Source organism: Malaya genurostris, chromosome 3 (genome assembly GCF_030247185.1).
Source record: "Malaya genurostris strain Urasoe2022 chromosome 3, Malgen_1.1, whole genome shotgun sequence".
NCBI lineage: Eukaryota > Metazoa > Arthropoda > Insecta > Diptera > Culicidae > Malaya > Malaya genurostris.
In genome coordinates, this window is record NC_080572.1 from 35,019,056 (window position 1) to 35,044,824 (window position 25,769).

The window sequence follows — 25,769 nt, forward strand, 5'->3', positions numbered from 1 at the left end:
TTGTTTGATACCGCAAGGCGTGAAGTTTTGAGACAATACCTATATTCCCAGTGAGAAGGATTATGTCTCACGCAAGGTTGAAACCATCAGACAATTCATTCGAACACGATTTCATATTTTTTGCGCTCATCGAGTTTATAATCCGGTTCAGCGCCAGGAAGCCCGGGTGGGTCCCGTGGATCCTAAATATTGGGTTTTGTTCTTAAATATAGCATATTTTTCTATATCTCGAATTGGGAATTGTAGTTTTAATGTGGAAATACACAACCTGGTAAATAAATTGGATTAAAACCAAGATGTAATGGATATTTTCTTTTATTTTCAAGAAGTGTCCGGTTAAGCTCTACGAAGGTCTAGATAACTTGGGTAAAGTCCTAGTTGTAATGGATGCTTTTATTAATTTCCCGAAAGTGACCGGCTTAGCCCCGGTCTCTCCTATGTTGTTTTTCTCATATTAGAATATATAAAATATATGAGAAAGTTAATATATGAAAAGAATCAGAAAATATGTTTCCCAGTTTTTCTGATAAAAACATACCTGTTATTTTCTTAGTATAAGTATGGTGTCACAATTTTCTTGATCTTACAAAAATGTATTTGTATATAAAATAATCTGGTACTGCGAATAAACAAGTTAGTGAGAAACAAGTGACAGACAAGTGACAATTTGATGGGAGGAAGAAATAGCTCAGAATAAAGTACAAAATGAATAGCATCTTCTACGGAGATTTCGTAAACGTGTTTTATAAAGTGTTCCAAAAATTGCGGAAATCTCTCGGAAAGTAATATTGTCAAGTTAGTTGAACTAGGATTTGTTGAAAAAAATCTGCTCAACAAAAAGTTCCAAAATGTTAATATTGATATTTTCAATGAATTAAAATTAGTTCGATTAAATATACTATGGAGATATATCACGAGATTATAAACAGCAAAAAGATTAATGAATGAGAGCGGTGTGCTTTGTTCTATTGAATCGAGGGTTGCCAGAGGACTAGATGATTATATTGAAGACGCTGTTATGCATTTTTACGACCCTGGTCAACGTGGTTGTGTAACAATTAGGAAGAACGGAAAACCCCAAGCTGTTCAAAGGCTAATGACCACTACATTGCAAGAAACCGACAACCGATCTATGGTTGTTTCCTATTTTGTTTAAAAGTTGGAACAAATTTTTCGGGAGAAAAAGCTTTTCATTTTTCAAATAAACTCAATTAACCAAATAAAAACCGTTACAAAAAAAAATTGTCCGATTTTTTTTTTCAATCCGCAGTATCTCTTGAAAGGTAGCATATTTCAAAATTTTAATTACCATCTTATTTATTGAAAATTCAAGTTCTTTTATAAATTTTTGTTGTAAAATAGAAAGAGAATTTTTTTTAATGATTTTAAAAAAATTACATTATTCTGAAAATTTTAAAATTTTTCAATTATTATTTCTCCGTTCAAAAATTAGACAGTATGTTATTTTGGACTTCAGTCACAGCATATCAAGAAATAAAAACTCAATATAGGTTTTTTGAGATAGTTGAATCTTAAGTTTTAAATAATAAAACAATTTTCAACAATACTAATTTCTTTTTACATAGTCTTCATAATTACTCAAAACATTGCATAAGATACTTTTCGAAAATCGATCGAACTCATCGTTTCTGGGATACTCACTTCATTTTCTCAGAGATGACGAAATATCTGAAATGTCTAACGGTTCCATAAACCGCTATAGATTTTCATCTTAATTTTACTTCCGGTGCCGGAATTACAGGGTGAAGTGTGTTTGAATTTTCAAACCATCATTTACTTAGAGCGACAATACAAAAAAATTAAAAATTATGCTGAGTTTGTCTCAAAACGATTTCAATTCTTAAGATATGTTAGTTTCTGGTAAAATGGCTATACCGGTTTGCATAACGGAGCTCACTTCATGGTCTCAATTATGGCAGAACCGGATTTTAATAACTTAGGGTCAAACAGAAGTTTATTCCGGATTCGACTGTGGAGAAGTTTACTTAAATTTTTAAGCCGTCATCTAGAGCAACAAAGTAAACAAAGGGGAAAGTTCTGCTGAATTTGAATTAAACACTTGTTATGAAATCATAAATTTCTCAAATCGAATAAACACAATTTCACAAAACGCTTTCATCATCGATGTTGTTTTCATTGACATTTTGAAGCGACGCAAACAGATTTCAACTAAAAAAGTTGTTGATTTTGCATCGCGATTATTGTTTTGCTTTCAACTGTCTCCGGCATTTGACAGCATTCGAAACAGCATATTTTTCAACTACTGGAATATATGCAAATAAAAAACCATATTGGTTGAATCAAAAAGGAATTAGTTAAATCAACTATCGCAAAATTCAAAAGCTGCGATATCGCAATTTTATGATCGAAGGGTTCATGATAATACTATAAAAATAATTACACCGAAGATGCCATATTATTTCGCGAATCCACTGCCCACCTTTTTTTTGTTTCTATTCTAGAAGTTTCGACATTAAGATCATTCACCTCTTAGGGCTAGAAAAACTTTCTGACCCTACCAGGGTTGGGAATCGAACCAAGGCAGGCTGCGTGGAAGGCATCGTCGTCCTCAGCACACTATACCCGTCCCCCAATACATCTTTATTTTTTAATTTGCCAACTAGCTTCTAAAAGCAGATTGTTGTTTTATTAGGATATAACTACTAAAAAAAATTCCAATAATTGTATAACACATTTTGAAATAACGGATTAAAGACTTTTGAACCTCTGTCACTCTGACCGCCAATTTTGTACTGTGAAAGTTAGAGAAAAATATTTTTCAGAAATCGCACGCAAAAACAAAACTTTACAACTGTGTAAAAATATTCACCATACTCGAAATTGCTTTCGCTGAAAGTCTAACCAGCTGACAGTATAGACAAAAAAAAGCAATTCCGCCATCCCCGTTGACGGCAGCTCTCCTTCATTGTTTTATTTGCCATGAAAACAAGTTGCGGACTATCGTGAACAAATTTATTGTAATTCATTTTTTTCTTAGTTGCATTCAACTTTTTTTTATTCTCCCACGTGTGCCTGAAAGCTATTTATTTTGTTGAATTGCTGGCCGCAACTGTTACTACATTCGAAACTGTAACCATTATATCCCCCCTGGTTATGATAGTTTAGTTTCTCTTTCAGTGTTCATGTGCATACATACGTATGTACTCAATTTCTATCGAAACCCCCCTTTCTTTTCCAGATTTTCCAGCGGTTGCTGGCGGCAACAGTGACCATATTTTCCAACAGTGCCGAAGCCAAAACTCAAACAGTACACACTAAAACCGTAAACGAGATGAAAACTTGTCGTAAAATGCTGCACTTGAAACACACCACGGGACACGACGCTATGCTTTGCCTCTCACTTAAATTCAATCGGCTTACAATAATAAAGCGTTGAAAATTGAATGTGCAATTGTTTCAAATTACCGGTACTGCTACTTCTGATGCTGTTAGAACTTGTTCGATTCGTCGCCGAGTTTACCAATAAATTATTTCCTCTTTATGGTGCAACGATTTTCGGCTCAACTTCTCGTTCGCTTTGCTTCTTGGCCACCAGAACTTCATCAATTTGCAATGGCAAGCAAGCACAGCACCGGATCGGTGAGCGGAAAAGTTTTTTTTTTCTTGAGTCAGTTACCATCCGTAAAATTAATCGTGTTTTCTGTATGTACTTTCCAGCATACTTTCGCTGAGCGTCGTACCAAGAAAAAAATACTCAGAAAATATCCCGACTGGGCCAAACTGTGTTATCGCAATTTTCCCGCTCGCTTAACTTCCACTCATGGGCGGTTGGATTTTTCTTTCGTTTTTTTTCGTTACTAGATGTGATTACAGCTTCATTGAATTTTCTGTGCTCGCTGTCCTGTCCTAGGTATGTGGGTTGGTTTGGGCTGCGCGCAATTTTGGCTCCGTTGTAGTCCTCAGCAGTAGTTCAAGCTCGGATAAGTCAGCGCCAGTGTCACTCGGCCGGATGGGAAATAATTTGGCACAATTTTCGCCATCTTTATCAGCAGTTTAAATGCATTAACCTGCAAGAAAAATCGAGAGGAAAGAAAAAAAAAGTGAGCGCCATGGCAGAACGAAATGAAGCCGGAAATAAATGGCTTAGGCAAAAAGCATTAATGGCAAGTATGGCATGATGATATTTTTTGTTGGCGCTTTTTATTATTTTTTTAGAATCTCGTACGACTGGTCGGATGCGATGGGCTGGAAAAGAAAGATTGTTGTTTCCTCTGAGCATTCGGATGCCCATTTGGATAAACTTGAAGGGGAGGCTAGTTACAACTATTATACTTGCAGCTTGGTTTATTCCAGTAAAAAGCTTTCGCTTGCAATAATTCAATTTTTCTGAGCACAGCAAATATTACTCGATATTCGATGAAATAATAATGGTTCGGTACTCCCCCAAAATAATGTCGCTTTATTTTATACGACATTTGCCATCTTTGCCACAATAAACTACCTTGGCTGCATGATAAATCTAGGCAAAACCTTTTTCGGTTCAAAATACATATATCACTCATTGATGTTATAAAAGTTAAGTTTAAAATAGTTCTAAGGAATCTCTTAAATTAAGAATGTAGTAAAACTATTAAACGTACACACGGTTTCTCAATTCAATTTTGATCCTGCAATTTAATACATATGTAGTGAAACGAAACTAAAAAAACTTCAAAGCGGAAATCACTTTAATTTCTAAAAGATGACTTAACCGAGTTCCACAAACTACAATTGAAATGAAAGGTATTATGGATTCACAGGTTGCTATTAAATTTTTTTCAGTGATTCGACTTCCGGTTCAGATCAAGGTCATTTCGTCAACAATCGATTCTCCGAAAGCTGTTTCACCGAGATCCAAATAAATAATATGTAATATCGCATCGGAATGCGAAGGTTATCGCGATATTGATGATGTCGTTTGGACATGCGTGGAGTATCGTGATTTCAGATCTCAACTAATAAATTCCTTGCGTACTCAAGGTAGAGTACCAATGTCCCAGTTCGCGACATTCTTGCTTGTTGTGACCTTCCTTACATGAAACTTCTTTATCATTTCGTTAAGAGCATTTTAGTTCCAATTTTATTTGTTATTTATGTTAGACTGCTTCCTCTTCCATGAGTTCAACCAATAGTCAGCTTTATTATACTGAATAAAAGTGATGAACTGATACAAACAAACCTGAAATAGTTTTAAGATCACGTACAAAATAAATGCATTTTATTTAATGTAATTTATGATAGCAAGCCGATTGATTATAAACTAACTAACTAACTAACCAACATACTAATATGATATTTGAAATGTATTAGGTTTAAATTACTATCTACCGTGAATCCCGGGTTGGCGGTTCAATGCATAGGACGCTGGTCTTACAAGCCAGTTGTCGTATGTTCGAGCCCCGACCTGGAAGGATTCTTAGTGTCAGTAGGATCCATAGTACTAGCCATGCAATGATTTTGTACACTAAGAATCGGCTGCGCAGTCTGTTGGAACAGAAAGGCCAAATTACACAAAAGGAATGTAAATGCCCCAGGACTTTGCTTTGCTGTGAATTCCGCGGCGAAGAAGAACTTATGTATATTGCCTATGAAATAAACATATTTATGGAAAAAAATCTAAAAATGTGCACACATACACACGCAGACATTTTCAGATCACGTCGAGCTGAGGCGAACGGTATACAACAATATAGTTCTTTATACGGTTTTGGAATTGCTGGGTGATGTGTTTTTGTAGGTTGTTCAAAGTTTATAATAAGGCTTAATAAAATCACTTGATAAAAAGCATGGTAACTAGTCTTGTTGAAACCACAAGTCCAATTCTTCCATTTTGGACAAATATATCGTTAAACATCACACGGTAGCGCTCGCCATTCACAGTAACGTTCCGCCCATCGTTACCTTCGAAGAAGTACGGTGATGCCAACGGCCCATAATTCACACCAAACAGTAAATTTTTGGGATGCATTGGTAGCTCTCGCAATGCTTCTGGCTGGTCTTCACTCCAGATGCGTCTTGTTGACGTATCCATTCAACCAGAAATAAGCTTCGTCGCTGAACACAATTTTTCGATCAAAAAGTGCACCTTCCTTCAACTTTGCCGGCGCTTATTCACCAAATGGTAGACGTTGTAAGTCGATTCATGATTAAATTAATAGACCAAACTGAATAAGTTTGACAATTATCTGTCAAAAACAGTGTTGCCGAAAAGATACCAGCAAAAAAAATCATCCTTTATTTCATATATTTCATCCACCCTTAAATCCGGAACGGGATGTTGGATCTGGACAAACTTCAATGGCAATCGGTAGAACCACAAGGGTGCTACCAGAGTGAGTGCGGAAGAAGAGTGATTCAAAGCGATATTCTGTTGAAATAGTTAGCGCACACGCGCTTTTTTGAGGTTCACGTGATGTTTGCACTCTAGCGGCAATCTAAGACTTTTCAATTCAATCTAGAACTAGGGAAATCGGTTCAGCCATATCTTAGTAAACAATCTGATTTTTTTTAACCGGTTAAGTCAGAGTGTGTGTGTTGTGTGGCCACACATTAACAAGACCTGGAGATTTGAATAGTTTTGAAGATTATGTGCCCTTTTACGGTTTGAAATTCAATAAACTCATTGAGCTGTAATCTTAGAAACGGTAGTCGAATCCGGAATAAGTTCAATAGCAGGCTAAGAGCCTATTTAACGCCAGATGAAATTTCACACCAAACTGAGAACCCGAGCAAAGTCAGACATCAAAACGAGAATGATAGCAACCTCACATTGAAATCTTAATTTGATTTCAGCTCATCAATTTTTCAATCGATATCACCGTGATCAATTGAAAGATTTTTGTCAACACTTCTGCATCTTTAACACCAATAATCTTCCTTATTTTTGCTTGCAAGATTATTGTTGTAGAACCACACATCCGGAGGACATTGGATAGGTTGGCGATCATTGGTGTCACGTTTATCTGAAGCTGTTCATCTCATTTAGCGATCTCCTGGCATACTGAGCCTTCACCAGATCCCACCAAAAGGCCTCATTCTCTTTCGAGGACGAATAGCGGCTTGGGCATTCTCATCTCGCAGATTGTCAGCCACAGAAAGACCTTCTTCAGACTTGATATAAAAAATACTTTTGACGTCAACGACTTCTGGTGGGGTACAGTACAGTTTTCGCGTTTAGTTTTAAAAAAATGTTAAATGTTTTGACTATTATTTTCGACTGTTGTTTTGACCGTTATTGTCACATCAATCATATAATAGGTCTTAGAACTAGCTGACACTAGCTCTCCATATAGTACAGCGATTTTGCCTTAATATTTGAAAAACTTAGAAAACTAGTTTGACAACCCCATTCTCCAAATAATTAGATTTCCATGAACAATATATGTATAACCCATTTTATCTGAAGCAGAAAAATGAATTGCCTAATGTTCGTTCCGAAATTAATCTTCATCGAATGATTCCGAATTTGAAGTCTACACAAAAACTAAAAACTTGCTAAATCAGTGTGATAATGTCTGTGGACAGAAGCGACATAGTCGTTCATTGTCCAGTCGAAATAGGTAAGTAAAATATATTTTTTAATCGAAATAACATATGATCTGGGATTGCTTATTGCCAGTAAGACGGTTCCTAGTTCCCGTCCCCAGTCAGCCTTTGTTGTAAAAGACTTCACTCTAAGGCCTCGAAATTCGAATTTCAAAGTGATTACATATTCGAATAGAGTGAGATCAAATAAATAACTCAATTTGATGTTATGATGTTGACATGCTACAGACAAAGAGCACATTTTCATACCTATCAAATAGCCGCATTGCTATTCACGATGGTTTCGTGACGGATGCGATGAAACAAGTGTATATCGGCTAAAACCACCTGCATACGGCTTGGTGAATCAACACTGCTTGCATATGATCGAAAATCTTCTTACAGCTCAACGTCGCAGTCCATTGCATTCCCAAAGAGTTCGGAATCCATACTACCTAGCTGCAGTCAGTCTCTCTATGGAGATTGCTGCAAGTAATATCGCCTAAAGATATACTATCCCCGGGTCTTTAGCTCAATTTCAATTTGAGAACTACACTGAGGTCTTTTTTATGCGGTCTTTTTTTATGCGGTTCTTTTATGCGACTTTTTTTATGCAAAGTTTCAGAGTTATGCGGTTTTTTTTATGCGAAGTTTCAGAGTTATGCGGTTTTTTTTATGCGAATTTTCAGAGTTATGCGGTTTTTTTTATGCGGTACGTAAATTCGCATAAAAAAGACTTCAGTGTAGTTGAGAAGTTTTGCTATCAACATGGAAAATCTATACCTTACTTAGATTTCAGTTTGCAATTTCCCCTGTTAGCAGAAATAGATTTCTGTTTGATATCATCGGAATATCTTTTTGCTTTAGATTTTGATTTTTTGACACTTAAAACGACCAAAACAACAGCAAATTGAGTAATCAATAAATACTAACATCACAATATCAAAATGAGTTTTCTATTTGATCTCACACTCTGCTCGAGAAGCTATTTTAGTTTGTAAAAATCGGATCTTTGAGAAAATTGACAATAAATTTTTTTTATCTCTGGCACATTTTACCATGCTGCTGGCAACATTAATAATAGTAATTTTTATTCAAAGTTTTGGTTATATTTATCAAGTTTGCAGCAGGAACATTTCGTTTTAGCTCGTTATGAATTAAAGCTTTGTAAAAGGATTCTCACTATACATTTTGTATGAACCTTCAATAATACTTGAAAAGGTGAATTTGTTTTTTGGTTTGAAAAATATCAAAACTTAAAGCATGATTCTATTTCAAAATTTATAGATAAGAGTTTGAATTATCAAAATTTAATGTTCATTTAATCAAATTGGCCAAATTGCCGAAACCAACCAAACTTAGAGAAAACCATCGCGACATATACTAAATTTTATACAACCTCCTGTCACCAAAGCACGCAAGAGAGAAACGGAATTCATCAAATGATTGAACCTATCAAATGAAATGCTTCATAAACCATGCCCAATTGCACGCTCGCATCCGACGACTTAAATCTTCTTAGGAATCGCACGCTCGGGTGCAGTCTTCTACTTCCTATCATCTCGCCATGCATCAATCAATTTGATGGTTGACACGATGATTCCCACACCGGAAAAGCTTGGTACGAAGCGGCCGGAAAAATCGAAACATTTTCCTTAAATGCCAACATTTGCTAAGTGCCTGAGTTCGCCACGTGGCGTATTTTCTCAACGGCACGTGTGCTGGCGTTTCGATGGTTATATTACTTGAACCGTTTCTGCCTTCCCTCGTTCCACAATAGCTTTATGTGGAAAGCATTGCTATCAAATATTCAGGTTGCACTGTTGCAATGAGTACTGTGTTTACAATAATGGCGCCGTTGTGTAGGGTTGTGACTCAAACCACTGTCAATCAACTACTTTAACAAACAGGTATCAAACGGAAATTTATTATTCAGATTATTGCAAGTATCAGCTTGATATCATGTCTATCCTGGTGCAATTGTTATATTTAGTGACTATTGGCTATGTCTGTAGGTAGTATTTTTACTCAGACGATAAAAAAGTTTACTAGGCCTAAATTTGTACCTGACTTATTAGGAAACTACTCGTATCAATTTTGTTTAGCTTTGAAACCAACTAAATCCAATGCTCTTTTACCTTATTGTGTAGTTTTTGTTTACATTATCATTATCTAATTCTATTTAAAAATTGGTTCATTGGCACTGGTAAAATTTTTCTGAGCTACCCTTGCTTCGTAATACGTGAAAATATTTTTTCGAATTTTGAACTATGATTTTATTTATTGGAAATTTAATAATATGTATTGCCGATTTGGAGGTTAAGCAGATTAGTCAACGAAATAATGACGATTCTTCGGGAACAATTTTCAGCGCTCGTGATCTGCTTCCCTTACGATTTTCGTCAACATTTGGGAAGAAAAGTAATACTCGGTTATTGAGCAGCTCCTTCGATTCAAAACTATCTTCCGGCTTAGATTTCGCAGTATGCTGTAACACCAAAGGCTTCGATCCTACTAATTCTAATAAAAAAAAACGTGCCTATTATCGTTAATAGGAGCTTTACTTTCGTTCAAATAACCCCTACTCTGATCAGTTCAAGCTTGTCTAATTATTAGCCTTCGTACACGAGCAAAATGTTAGTGAATAGCCGATTCCATTGGAATTAGAATGGTGGGTCAACTCTTCTATTACAAGGCTTTTCGAGTCAATAACGACATGACACTGTGGGTATGAGTTGCTGTTTAAGAGGGTTCGATTTTTTGGAATAGATTGGTTTTGGTTTTAGAAAAATTATGAAATTTATTGAGTAAAAAAAAGTTTCTCCGACGACGCCAAAATGGGCCTATATTCATGCATCAGATCATTCGTGTAGCGTTCTGAACAGTCCTTCTATTTTTAATAACTTCTTATCTTCTTTCGATTAGTAGTAGTTGAGTGGAACTTCGAGTAGGTGATTTAGAGTATATGGTATTATACTCTGAACCACATCCTTTGTGTACCTTTAAGAGAGTCTGTATGCTTCATTCTAAGTACTTTTAAAGGTGTAAATCTCCACAGCCTTCAACATTTCGTATTGTTTATATTGTAATTGTGTACTGGAGTCCACAGCTGCAAATTTCTTGGCGGATAATTAGTTTTCGATTAAATTTAGAATTAAATATCAACTTAACGTTACTTCGTTGCTACATTCTACTATATTGTTACTGTTCGGTGACAAAGGGGTGATGACGGCCTACTTTGGCAGACATCACAGTTTCTATTAATATCCTTGTCCATATATCCCGGTTTTCTCTCGATCGATCTTAATACCGGTTCGTTCGCTTGCCGATTCAAAGATTTAGCACATTGTTTTCTTTTCATCGTACGGGTTTTACCAATGCTGTTAAGGAAACGCTTGAAAAAAAACCTTCAACAGTAAACCTCGCAAAAACTTTTACGTCGAGAAAATGCTTCTTCCGAGAAACGCGTACTTTTAAAACAAATTACTGTCAAACATTTCAAGTACGTCTAATGGAAGATCATTTCTAGGTTTAACAAATGGGACGGTTTTGTGTTAAAATGTAATGAATCATCAGATTTCACGTGCTTCAAGCTATTGTTATTGTGTTCGAATAGAGAGACAAGTTCGACTGAAGACAGGTTTTAAAAAGGGAGGCTGTGTTCTACTACTATCATAAATTCAAATAGAAGTTATAGAAAATCACTTAAACATTGTATGAAAATGTTGGCCGGAAGCAATAAGTTCTGCCCTTCCATCAGATAGGAAATTAATCGAAAAACCCCCTTCTTGCCATTCTTCGAGAGAATTAGACCGTGTGTAATTTTAAACGGTGTGTAATTTTAAACACACTTCATTCAGTAATTCCGGAACCGGAAGTCGGTTCCGGATATAATTATGTTGATACTTTTTCGATCATTAGATCATTTCATTTGAAAATACGGGAAACATTAGACTTTTATTTGAAACTAAGGCATTAGACATTAGACTTTTATTTGAAACTAAGCTTGCAAAAACTGGTCTAACCTTCTTTGAGAAAATGAAATGAGTTCCGTTTTTAAGGTATTTGACCACTATTTCCGGTACTTCCGGAGCCGGAAACGAATATCCTATACGTAGGAAATGACGCTTAAACTTGGGCGGCAGTGATTTTGGCAGCTATCGCAAGGGCCTATACCATAGGCAAAGCTGTTTACAAGCTGAAAGGCGAGTTACTGAACGAGCAGTAGAGTGAGCGGCCAAAAGGATAATTGCAACGGTTTAAAAGGTAAGTAACACGTTATTACCAAAACTATTCTTATATTTATATATGAAAAAAGAAAAAAAAAATTATATCCTGCTCAAAATCCTATTTTGGAAAGTTTCAAAAATGTCTTACAATAAAAAATTAGACGATGAAATCAATGAAACGGTAGAATACTTCAGGAAAGTTGAAAAATTACGAGCACGAAACAGTTCTAAAAGGAATTTTTAAAAGCAGACAGCGATATTGAATTCACAGTAACAATATTTCCCCACCAACCGGAAAACACACGAATTGTAAGAATGATTGTTTGCACATGCATAACATTGCACCTGCCTCCGTAGGAGCAGTGCAATCTAAATTAAAATTATGACCTTATTTATATGGACTGAAGTTTCTTTTCAAAACATATCACAGACCATTAGTTAATCTGTTTTCGATGAAAAATCCTTCTTCAAAATGAACAAGAATCCGTTTAGACCTCGATGAGTTCGACGTAGAATACTTACAAGGTGAATTAAATATATGAGCGGACGCGCTCTGTAGGATTAAAATTAACACATACATGTTAAGTATTATGTCTATTATAAAAGTTCAAACTAGAGTCGATACAAGGAAACAAAATGATAAGAAATATTATTCAGCAAGAGGACAACCTTCTTGATTCTGTACATACTGAGCCTGATGAACTCAAAATATTTGAATCAATCATTATAAATGAAGTACATAACATGCAAAAATTAAGCATTGAAAAATCGTCGACAAATAAATAAATATATTAAAAATTGAAATTACAAAAAGGATTTGACTCAAGCGTCATTCATCCGTTGTAAAATAACAAATATAAATGAAACTCTCAAGAGAATTTTAATCATTATCGAAGAAAAAGCTAATAAATTGAATATTGGAAAAATTGCTCTTGCGCTTTCGAATACAATTTTCAATTTTATTAGTATTATTAATTTTAAGTTAGCATGCAATAAATATCTGAAATCACTTCAAATCATACTCTATTTACCGCAACGCGAGATAGATGATATAAACTTAATTAACAGAATTATCCAAGAAAACCACGATTCTGCAATTGGCGGACACATCGGAATTAACAGACTGTATCGAAAACTTAAGTGTCATTATATATGGCCAAATATAACAACAGAAAATTTTATTCAAACACCAATACCACAAAAATGCTTTTCTTCAATATGTACACAAGTGGCCCATTTAAAAAATCAAATTTGGGAAATAGATACGCGCTAACAATGTAATGCGATTTATCTAAATATATCATAGTAAAACCAATTCCAGACAAACAAGCAGAAACAATAGTCAAAGCTTTTGTCGAACACTGAATTCAAATTTACGGAACCCCGTCTATTATACGAACAGACCAGGGAACCAAATATAAAAATGAAGTCTTCCACAAAATTAGCAAATTACTCAAATTTACTCAAAAATTTTCGACACCGTATCACCCTCAAACTATCGGAAATCTCGAGAGAAATCATCGATGTCTGAATGAGTTCGTCAATGAATCGCATAGTGATTGGGATGACTGGCTGCATTACTACACGTTTTGCTACAATACAACTCCTCACACCGACTTTCCATACACACCTTTTGAACTGATTTTTATAAAAACAGCATCAGCAAACGAATTGAAAAATCCAGAATTCATAGAACCGATACATAATTACGATGAATACTGCTCTGAATTAAAATACAAATTAAAAACTGTAGCGTTGAAAGTAAAAGAACGTATAGACAAAATAAAAAAAAAAAGAAAATAATTCAAAACCCTGTTTCATTCAAATAAATGATAAGGTAATGTTAGAAAATCACAATAGAACCAAATTAGACAAAATTTACAAAGGTCCCTACATAGTAAAAAAACATAGACCACCCAAATGCAATAATAGAAACCCTAGAAACAAAGCAAACTCATACAGTTCATAAAAATCAAATTGTTAAATTGTAATCAAATACAACAATATTACGACATATTACAAAAAAAAATTACATCTTTATGGAAAACTCGAATTTTTACTTCTGAACAAATTTTTTTAACTATTATATTTTATATCATATTATATAATACACATACCTACATCATTACCATAGCATAATCAAATTATATGAGAATACCGTTATACGACTATATATTTATTAACTCCAAAACATTATTTTGTGACTATATCCTCGTTACATTCAAAATTATCTTATTATTATTTTTTTACATAACATTATATCACACAAATTACACTATTGACCATTGTATAATAATATAAAAGCCAAATCAAATCAAGAAATTGTATCACAGAAGAAAAATCAAAACATTGTAAAACACATTACACTTTACACAATATTGTAAAAGATTTCTTGATACCAGACCTTAATATATTTCAATCGAAAATGACGCCGTAAACTTCATAATTTTTTTGCGGGGAAGGTGTGGGGGAATTACAAAACCACTACGTCTTCCTTGAATTGCTTACAGTGCATAAGCAAAGTAACGCAATGAATATAAACACATTAAACAATGCACGCCACTGGCGTGGATTTTTCGCTTCGCGCGAATGAAAATAAATAACTTCAATTGTACTTGCATCGCCGCGGGTCGAGCGATGAGCTTGAGCGACCACCCCTGGTTGCTACTCCGTTACTGATCGGGATTAGCTGAAATTGTACAGGGAGTTTCTAGATGATCCATCCTGGGACTGGTGAATCATTCTTCAATGTACATCTTCTGGTAACCCCAGAATTCATTGATCAGTACCGTTGCCGGCCAGGCCCGAACGTAAATCGTCTAAGGAATGGGAAGGGATGTTAGTCCAACACTTGTTGTTACTAGAGGCCGTATATACTACTGTGCACTCCACAAGTGTCACGGGAGAAGGATATTTGTTAGTAAAAATTTCAGTATTGGTATTATTTGCGCGCGACTCAGTATGTTCCGGTTACAAGATGCTCGGATGCACCTCTAAACTCATTGACATCCCGAGTGGACGTTTCAACAATATCCTATATTGAAGTCCCGAGAAGTCTTGATTCAAAGCTCTCATTCGAGGAAACAGAAGAAAAATTTGCAATACTATCGCGTAAAGAATAAAAACTTTCATATTTTTCACAAATGAAATTACGTGATAAAAAATAAACGAGTGAATAGGATTTAGACAAAATAGTTGATTCGTTGCATTGCCATATTCTAAACAGTTGTTATAAAATCATTTTAAATGACCAAATAAAGGTCAACAGATTTCACGCGCGTCTTTATTTATTATTTATTAATCTTTATTATTTCCGCTTTATTATTTTAATTACTTATTAAAATTATTAATTGGTTATATTGGTTGATCTGGGCAGCCGGCTACCGAGAAAAATCTTAATTTATTGTTTGAAATATTAATAGCAAGTGTTTTTTACTACGTGTTCAATATATCGATAGATGTTATCTCTGTTATTAACTTTGTAATATCAACGGATTTGCGCAATATTTATAGATTATTTATTTATTTATCATTCAATTTATAATCCTGACAGACAATCAATAACATGGAAGAAGAAAACATTCCAAATAAAACTTTTCTTCGAAGTTAGATGGAAATTGATAGGTTGAATGAAGAGATAATTTAGTAAAATAGAGTAATCAGAAGTGAAGCATTGAAAATATCTGATAACTAAAAAGGAAAAGAAACTCCTGCAATTGTCGCCTTTTACGACATGGAAGCAGGAACCCAGTGGATCTATTCTTGGTTCATTTTTTTCCGCCGGATTCCACACGGCATCTAGGCTGGTACTGTCCGGAGAGAGCTAATAGGTACTATCAATCTCCTAGTGGACCCCAGCCCCTTTGCCATCGCCGCGGGTCGAGCGATGTTTATTAAAGTCTAATCTCCAATAATTATTTCCAAAACTTCTTCGATATATGTAATTGTCAAGTCACAAGACTTCTCGTTAAAAACATACACTCACACAAATCCAAATTGTAACTTGAACAAAACTACAATCCGAAAGATAAATCGGACATTCTGTATTCAAATTCGAAACTGGTAGTATCTTCCGAAAGAACAAAAAAGAACCTGCCACACAACATACCGTTTTTACCATCAACTCTACCAAACTGTGACACTGTGCAAGATTCGGTGATAAAATAGATTGTTCGGAATGTACAACAATGAAGTTTAAACGTATATACTACCCTCGTTCAATCCCTTCTACCTTTCTTCACCATTCCGGAACCTGGGCTTTTTGGCTAATGAAGATTATTATAACTGATCCTGCCTGGTTGAAGTTGGAAACAGAGGGCAGAAACTGTCAATTTTCTGCTCCGACAGTTACCAAATTGGTTTTTACCTGCCGCAATCATTAACCCTAATGGAATTATAAAATGGATATAAAGTGCTCCTCATCCCGACTCAGCCATGTAACCCAAAGTGACAGAAAACAGAGCTCAGAATTCGAAATCGATTTCACCCGAGTCGAACTTGCCCCTGTACTCAAATTTGACCAAGTGCAAAGCCAAACCAGCCAGGATTTTTTAATAATTCAATTCATCGCTTAATAGGCAACATTGGCCATCATTTCCAACGCATTACTGGGAAAATTCAACGAAACGTGAAATAAATTGCGTTAATAATATTTTCATATGCTCGTCGCCCACTCATTCTCCGCATCATGAGGCGTTTCTGCTCCACTAGTACCATCGGCCCACGTCTCGTAGGAATATTAACTGTCACAACGGAATCTGGAGCAATTTTGAAACTCGATCTGCACTCACACCTATTTCTGAAGCATTCCTCAGCTGTTACGCTCCTTCAGTAAGCCCCGATCTAGTGAAATGCATTGATGCAGTACGTGAGACCTTGTCAAACACACAAACATCACTGGAGCCAGTCGTCGATGTTGAGTCATGTGTTTCCGAAAATTTTTTCACCCGTGTTCCATCCGATAGCCTTGCAAAGGCAAACGACAAAAACAGCAGACCCATCCCTCAGCAGTAGTCCCTGCTCTTGGACCGGCAATCATCAACGGCAACGTTCGATGACTTCAAAACTCTAACGTCCGGACGAATATCGACACGAACCCGTACACAAACACACTCACTCACCGATGGAACGGAAGCTGCTGCATCTGTGGTGTCACCAAAAGCAGCAACTGAGATTCTTTCATTCACAAACGCACAGTTGTGTAAAATTTCGCTCCAACGATGCGAGAGATTCTGGTTTTGACAAAAAGCTGACAACTAAGGGAGGCTAGATCGATGATGGTTCGATGTTTGATTTGTTGGATGGTTGCACAATCAGACGGACAGGGCCCGAGATGAGTGTGTGTATGTATGTTTGCATGCAGGCTGAACTCTTCTCCAGAGAACGCCGATTGGCTTGATGTCCTGACAGGTGCCGGTGCGTTGACAAGTTTCTGATGAGGTTTGGTGCGTTTTACTCGGAATCGGAATGATGGTTGTCCCGATTTGACGGAATCGAATGTCAGTGTTTTTGCAATACAGATCATTCTGTTTTCATTTTTGCTTCCGTTGTTGCACTCAACCTGATTATCTTGGCATGTGTTTTGATTTCAGCCATTGTTCATTTATGAGTTTAATTTGTTAAAAATATGGAACACTTTCCTATCTAGTTTTAGTAATTATTGAGTATGCGCATCCTTATTTATACGTATTATTTTTTGTTAGCGAATTTGCTTATTGAATTTTTATAGTTTTATTCAATGATTTTTCAATCATTTAAGCTGTGCTGCTGTAGACTGCCCGTAGTAACGCTTCGTGATTGACCAAATGAGTGAAAATGCACAATTAACGAAGAAAAAGACAATCTAGAAAAGCAAATCATTTTCACTACATACCCACTCACCCAAAATTGTTCAAATATTGGCCAATAACGACATCGACACGGTGCTGGGCTATAAGATAAGAAGATAAGAAGGAATACTAGTTCAATACTTGTTTCTAGTGACCGGCACTGCATCTCCACGAGTATTACGGGATAGGAAGTGTTTTAGTAGGGATGGGAGAAGATCTGGATATGTCTTGGTCAACAGTACGATATTTAGCTTTAACATTGGCATTGCAATTAGAGACCGCCGATACTCTTGTACTCATTTGTGAAAATTTAAACGATGCTTTAAAGGCTGTATTCGAAAAAGATTATATTCAAATGAAAGGTCTTAAGATAAGAAGATTCTGATCTTCAATCAGACCGGAGATGTGTGATGTTGATAATCAATGACGACGTTGATAATCAATGACACAAACAAACCTATTCCTGCCTTACCGATACTCGATTTTCGGGCTCGAAAGTACCAAAAATAGTAATACAAAACTGTGAATATGAACGCACTCCATTTTCTCAAAAATGGCCACACCAATTAGTAATAATTTAGAATAAAATGAAAGGTGTTACAATTCTTTAAGTGAGTGTTTACTTTTTACCTTCTTTGACTGCAGAAATTTCGCATTCTGATTCCGGAAGTAACTGCAAAATGGACATCACTTCGTTTTCTCCGTTACAGAAAAAGAGAATTTCAAAAATTGAAATTCAAATTGAAGGACTTATAGTCCCATATCAAATTGTTAATTATTATTCGATCATGACTTCCTGTTCTGCAATTTTAGGGTGACGGGTTTAAAAATTTCAAACTGTTAGAAAATGTCAAAAAATATGAGGATAACTGAAACTGTAAAACTGTAAACTAGTTGGGCTCAAAACTATTCCAATTTGTAGCTCGTGGTAGTTGATGTACGAACCGTTTTCGGTTACACTGGTCTCTGAATTCCAGTTTCAAGGGACGAAAAATAATGCTACAAAATCTTCAAAGCTTAAACCAAATGCTCAATCGGTTTCCATAGACGTATATTCAAATGGATGATCTTATGGTCCCATACGGAATTCCGCAATTTTGCAATTCTATTCTTGCTAATTGCACTTATCTAAAGACGAAATTTTACAATTCTGAACATTTTCCGGGAAGGTGAAAGAAAACGTGAATATTTAATAATTACTAATAGAAATGAAAAAATCTCTGGAATCTTTCCATGAAAATATAAATATTACCGAAGAATATTCATGTAAAAAACACATGTAGATTGATAAGAGATGTATCATCTAACTGTTAGGTGGATTAGGCACGTTTTTCAGACATATTTTTATAATTTTGTACTAAGGATGCGTTACTCAATAATATTCGTGTAGCAAGGCAGTTTTTTTCTCACTTTTTAGACCAGACATACCCAGTACCCAAGAACCAAAAGAAAAGAGCCAAGAGCCAAGAGCCAAGAGCCAAGAGCCAAGAGCCAAGAGCCAAGAGCCAAGAGCCAAGAGCCAAGAGCCAAGAGCCAAGAGCCAAGAGCCAAGAGCCAAGAGCCAAGAGCCAAGAGCCAAGAGCCAAGAGCCAAGAGCCAAGAGCCAAGAGCCAAGAGCCAAGAGCCAAGAGCCAAGAGCCAAGAGCCAAGAGCCAAGAGCCAAGAGCCAAGAGCCAAGAGCCAAGAGCCAAGAGCCAAGAGCCAAGAGCCAAGAGCCAAGAGCCAAGAGCCAAGAGCCAAGAGCCAAGAGCCAAGAGCCAAGAGCCAAGAGCCAAGAGCCAAGAGCCAAGAGCCAAGAGCCAAGAGCCAAAGACAATAGATACTATTGTCTATTAATATTATAAAAATAACAATAATTTTTTTACTAGCTCGGAATAATAAATAGAAATCCTTCTAAAACTATACTATGTCGTATTTAAATAACATTTCCATTAGAATTGTCCCGGATTGGCGGTTCAATGCATAGGGTCTTACAAACCAGTTGTCGTATGTCTGAGCCCCGACCTGGAAGAATTATAGTGTCAGTAGGATCGTAACACCAGCCATGCAATTATTCTGTACACTCTGAATAGGCTGCGAAGTCTGTTGAAACAGAAGGTCAAATTCCACTACAGAAATGTACCAAAGCTAAGGTTTCCATCTTTAATTCCCTTCATCTTTCGTCGTGAATACGACTTACTTTACTGTGGAGCGCCTTTTCAAAATTCACCCTCTGAGAAAGTGGTAAGTTTTTTATCGTGAATATCTCTTATTGTGTCTAACTATCATAATTCATTGTGAGTTCCAAGAAATGCATCGTTTAAAATACTAGTAATAAAGAAAGGGAATGCTTGCACAATTCACACAATCGATCAACTAACTGAAACCAATATTAGTAAGCGTGCCAGTTTTATTCGCATTCACAACATCCAGTTATGTTTCTGACATTACCCACCCACCTTTTTTCTCTTTCTGTTTTCCCTGGAGCGATGATGAAAGGTTGAACTTCGATCAGTAATATCATGTTTGATAAATTTACAGCTACAGTATAAGTTTTATGTTTTCCTCATAATCTTCATCATGAATACTCTCACTCAACGTTTTTAAATCATGCAATACAATTATCATTTACGGAAACGTGAAAAACAAAAAAAAACATTTTGAAACATTTCAAAACATATATCGAACCTCATCCTAGTCAACTCATCCTGATAAATGGCAGGGGCACATTATGATTCACGATGTGAATTTTGTTTTGTCATCCTCAGTACATAAGTTAAAACGGTTACCATGCTGAACGGAAAGTCTGACCCGTTTCTGCCCAGTTCGCAACGAATCTTGCCAAAGCTGTTGACATCATTAATGTCAAGGACTAAATTGATTGGCAAAAATTGTCTCTGCCACCTCATTCGCTGGTATAGTGAGATTTCCAAAACACGATCATTAAATTTGAATTATGACTTTGGAGATTGGGCCAATATTGGTTCTTATACAGTGAAACCCGAAGATACAACAACAGCAACAACACGGGATGGTTATTGTTATTCTTCTTTCTACAGATTTGGCAATCGGTGGCAGTTTCCTACACCCACTCCAGATGTTGGGCGATTATCTTTAATGATAAACATTCTTCTCTTGTCTGCATGGGATTAGCTTTCTAAACAGTGCTGGACGGTCTGCGAATCAGAGGAGGTGATTTTTCTTGAGTCAAAAGTGGTGAAAATAACCCAACAGACCCACATAAATATTCCTCCAGTCTGGTGCGAAAATAGTTCTTCATTCTTTCAGCCGGTGTCATTGAGTAACTGAGCACTAGGGTCATCAGCTCCGGAAGTAGATTTATTTTTCCTCTGTCAGTCGTTAGAAGGACCCGCAGCTTTGACATTCGTTCAATGCCCGGAAATGAATTATAGGTTTGTTGTTTAAGCCGTGTTGTTTGGAAACGCTTCTCTGTATTGATATGGGGGAATTGTGCGGAAAAGTTTTACGGATGGGTGGGTGATCGGTTTGAAATATTATTTATTCTCGGAACCCATACCGTAGCGACTTGCGATGATTTATTTGGTGACGTGCTTACTTTCACCCGGAGGACGTTAAAGTGCTTCGTAGGGGTTTTTCGCTGTTGCTTTGACACTTTTGCTTATAGGCCTAGCCATAACAAAATGCTACCAAATGTTTCAGTGAAATCGGGAGAGATAGCATTGAAAATCGTTATTGTTATTAGACAAGTGAATTCGTTCCTGTATGCTGGAACTCAAAAGTTGGGGTCTAGTGACAGTAGAATTAAAGTCGGGCAGACCAGGGCGAGATGGAACGCTTTTGTTATTTTAATTTTTAAATCTTAATAGACAACTGACAACTATATTGTAAAAAATACTTTGGTTTAATGTTCATACCTTTAGTTGTAACTGTGATTTTTAATATGTGGGTATAAATATCATGTTAGATTCATGACTTTATAGTAATTGTGTTTATTAAAAAACTTGTTATTTTCATTAAACAATGTTAAATTTATTAGTTTCAAGGATATTTATTGCGAATTGCAATTTTTTTAAAAATATCATTGTATTTCGCGATCTTCCGATAGCTCTCATTTATATTTCTTCACGGCAGCTTTAATGACAATCGTATCGGAACCCTGTTTGGTTTTCTTTACTGGTTCGTATAATACTATTGCAGATTAGCATTTCGAAGGTTTTCATATCTTAAAGGCTATTTAGTATGTTTTACAAAATGGCATGACTTCACGAGTTCAAGAATTTGGTCGTAACTACAGAACGAAAACTTAAATTATCAAAAAATTACTTACACATGTGACAAGTAGCTTCTCTCACACACTAACGATATTTACTACAAGTTGCGATACTTACTCTAAACGTTTTGGAATTATTCAAATAAATTAATTCAAAAGTTACTAACAGCCATAATTGTTTAGAATCCGTGGTGAGTTTTTCTAATTTCGAAGGTGATTAATAGCATTAAATAAGTTACTAAATCAAAATTTGATTACAAACACGCAAACCAATTTCCTGGTTTATTCAAAACGTAATATGGAAAAAACTGTAATTTTGATTTGAAAATTTAAAATTTTTGTGCTACAATACATAACGATTTGTTGCACGAAATATTTGTAACGCACCACGAATATAATAGTTCAGAATTCTATGGTACTGTTTATCAGCTGAATTTCCCTAACAGGGGCGTCAGAATTCAGAGTTTACGAGCCGAATGATTACTTTGGATAGGTGACCCAGTCAATTGAGAAAAACCTGTTTTAATCCACCTTGTGGTGTAACGGTGCCTTTTTCATTAACATTTCACTAGAAATCGATGCAAGTTTCATATTGTACATTTTGAATGACTATTTCCGAAATCGGAATGGGGAAACTGTCGAAATTGCAGTAAGTTTTTTTGGCCATTAAATAGTTTAATTAGTTTTACAGCCTGTTTCGAAAATTTCGTACTTTTTTGTGTCGTCAACTATATGAAGGTTAGACATTTTTATCTTTCATTATCCTGTCTTTACTTGGGCACCGTATTCAACAAAAATCACACACCAGTAACAGACATTCGTGCTTGTGCCGTGATTCTGTTTTCTTCAAACGGTTGAAAACTCGATTTCATGTGTGCTCGGTGCCGAATTTTGTGAAAATCGGTTTAGCCATCTCCACAAAAAGGTAGTAAAAATATTTCCATTTTTTTGCACATTTTACCTCATTATTCCGGAATCAGAGATCAGATCCAAAAAAAAATCAAGAATTTTGTTCGTGACCACTATTTCCGGTGCGCCCGGTACCGGGTAATCTCGGTAGTCACATATTTTTCAAAAAATCATAAAGAAGCTAATTCGTTTGCAATGAAGATTCTAAGTTACAAATCACATATTTTTTTATATTAAGTGTTTCACTCGTCAAAATTTCGCTCGTGCATCATAAAAATCCAAACTACTCGCACGCCAACTCGAGGAAAATTTTGAATGTGGCCAAATTAACTGTGGTCAACGTAATTTTTTTGTATTACATATCGCTTTCGATTCATCAGTGCATTACCAGTTGGTATTGAACTGCTAATACGCACACAAATACACTTAAGATCAGATCTAGGTTGTGTAAAAGTATGTATGGTCTTCAAAATACTTGTTAAATTAGATATTTGACAATGACTATTGATAGGAATAATTTTTAGTTTTTTTTTACGTTATTTGCTTCGCGCAGGAATCTGGTGGTTCCTCATTGAAAAGTTTTTTCATTAACTTCACAGGAAACCATCACTATCCTATCTTTCACCGTTTTCAATTGCTTCCAAGCACATTTTTCCCTATATTTTAGTCTGTAACCAGTTTTATCTGTCTAATCAAAGTAATCATAATACAGATGAAAGTCATAATGCTAAGAAAGTCTGTCGCAGTCAAACACAAAATAAACTTGACTGTTGCAATCATTTAACTGTGAATATTGATCATATTGTCAGACAAAATATAAACTGTCAAAGGATTACTTGGTTATGGCAGATAAACTGTTTCAGATAAACTGGCAAGTCTGATCGTAGCTCAAGAAAGTAAGAGTGGTGCAGATTTTCAGACAGCCGGTAGTCTGTAACTACATGGTCTCTAGAAACAACGAATATCGGATTAACATTCCTCAGAATTTTCTCAGTAGCGCACTGTCTTTAGTTGTCGCATCTCAAATTTTTACTCAGGCGTGACAGTGACGAGTTGCAGAGCACAATAAAGTTTTTTTTAACGTTTTCAATTTATTTATATAGCCTATTGTATCTAACAAACGAAAAGCATATCATCAGCATTCGTGTATTGAGTCTATTCAAGCTCAACATCGCGCAGCAGCGTTTGCCAACAATGCAATTCTACCTGTTCGTCATGCTCGAAGTCCATTTTCAAACAACTGCAGAAAACACTCCGTAGCCATTGTGTTTCGAAAGCAATTCTCCTTTCTGCGCCATTGTCAAAATTTCAGCAGCACAATTCCGGAATTTATTTTTCTGCAACGAAATACGAATCAACACCGACACCTGATGGGACTTGTTAAAGTAAACTTTAAATTACCTCACCAGTCGGTGTTGAACAGTCGTTCGCACCGCACGCGTATAGCTCTTGGCTCCTGGAATTTTTTTTTTTCTGGCTACCTAGAGTTTCATTGATTCAAGGCTTCAGTCTTTTTCAAGGCTACCTGAATCACTAACTAAGTGACTAAGTGATACAAAGAGTGATATTAGAGTGACTAAGTGATACAAAGAGTGATATTAGAGTGACTAAGAAATTAATCAGCCTTTTTTAAGGCTAGCTAGGAGTCTAATCGAAGACTAATTTAGCCTAGTTAATTTAATTTAAAATTTCATTAATTTCAAAAATGCCTGCGTCCAACCGGAAAGGCAACAAGCCTAAGGCTAAAAATAATTCAATACGGAATAAATCACAATCCGTTATTCAACATTTTTCTAATAACATTCACGATCTTATAGAATCTGAATGTAAAAATAAAAGACAACGGACGGATTTCCCTACCGTTGATCCTATGCCGTCTAACAATATTTACGAGATTCTTCCTGAATCCGATTGTAGCGACATAGAAGAAAATTCTTCAAAAATTCCCAAAATGGACGCTTGTCGTTCTGGGAAGAAACATCAATCTATGCCACCAGTGACGGTGATGATTTCCGACTTCAAAGCATTCCGTACTGAGCTTTCTACTTTTCTCCCGGAAGTAAAAGTCTCATTTCAAATCGGACGAAGAGGAGAGGACGAAGAGGAGAATGTCGAGTCTTGGTGGATGGATTGGAAGATTACGAACGTCTTATTCGATATTTGTCCGAAAAACTTCATAAATTTTATTCATATGATATAAAATCAGACAGACCCTTCAAGGCTGTCTTGAAAGGATTATCAAATGATCAAAGTATTGATGAAATTAAAAATGAACTAAAAGAATTGCTTGGTTTTGCCCCTTCCCAAGTAATACTTATGAAAAAAAGAGCGAATGGTACTTCTAAACCACGCTCTGGAATTTCCCATGAACTTTACCTAATACACTTCAATCGAAGTGATGTAAACAATTTGAAAACTTTAGAAAAAGTACGTTTCATTTCCCACATTAAAATTCATTGGGAACATTATAAACGGCATAATCGTATTGCAAACTTAACGCAATGTCGTCGTTGCCAAGGCTTCGGTCATGGAACCAAAAATTGTCATATGGATATACGGTGTTTGAATTGTGGTAAATCGCATTCGAAAGACGCTTGTCCAATGAATGAAACCACTGATAAATTTTCATGTTCAAATTGCAATGGAAATCATAAATCCAATTATTTGAAATGTCCTGTCAGGGAAAAAATTTTAAACGCTCGTTCGCTTAGACAACAAGTCAAATCAACGACCTTAAATTTACAGAACATACCTGAAAATTCTTCTAAGGCACCTGCCAATTCGTCTTCTAACGAAAACAATTTATTGACAGGTAGATCGACCTCGTCATCATCTTCTTCTAATTTCACTTATGCTGGTATATTAGGTAGAAATCTATCTCCTATTTCTTCTAATGTAAATAATCAAAACACAGGACCGCCTTGCAGTTCTTCTTCTAACGAAAACAATTTATTAATAGGTAGACCGGCCAAATCATCTTCTTCTAATGGCAGTCTACCTACAAATATTCCTTCAATGCCATTCGCT

The 25,769-nt window shown here is 35.8% G+C and overlaps 1 protein-coding gene across 10 annotated transcripts in view; it reads right to left on the reverse strand.

Moving 5' to 3' along the window:
- LOC131439477 (protein amalgam-like) overlaps positions 1-25,769 on the reverse strand; it is a 125,077-nt gene that overhangs the window by 68,456 nt on the left and 30,852 nt on the right. For 5 of the 10 annotated variants that reach the window (XM_058610520.1, XM_058610529.1, XM_058610525.1 and 2 more), the window contains exon 2: positions 3,448-4,049. The gene's annotated coding sequence lies outside the window, so the exon portion shown is untranslated. Of the gene's footprint in view, positions 1-3,402; positions 4,050-17,654; positions 17,704-25,769 lie in introns of all 10 variants that reach the window. The other 5 variants (XM_058610522.1, XM_058610521.1, XM_058610527.1 and 2 more) reach the window with 4 other exon arrangements.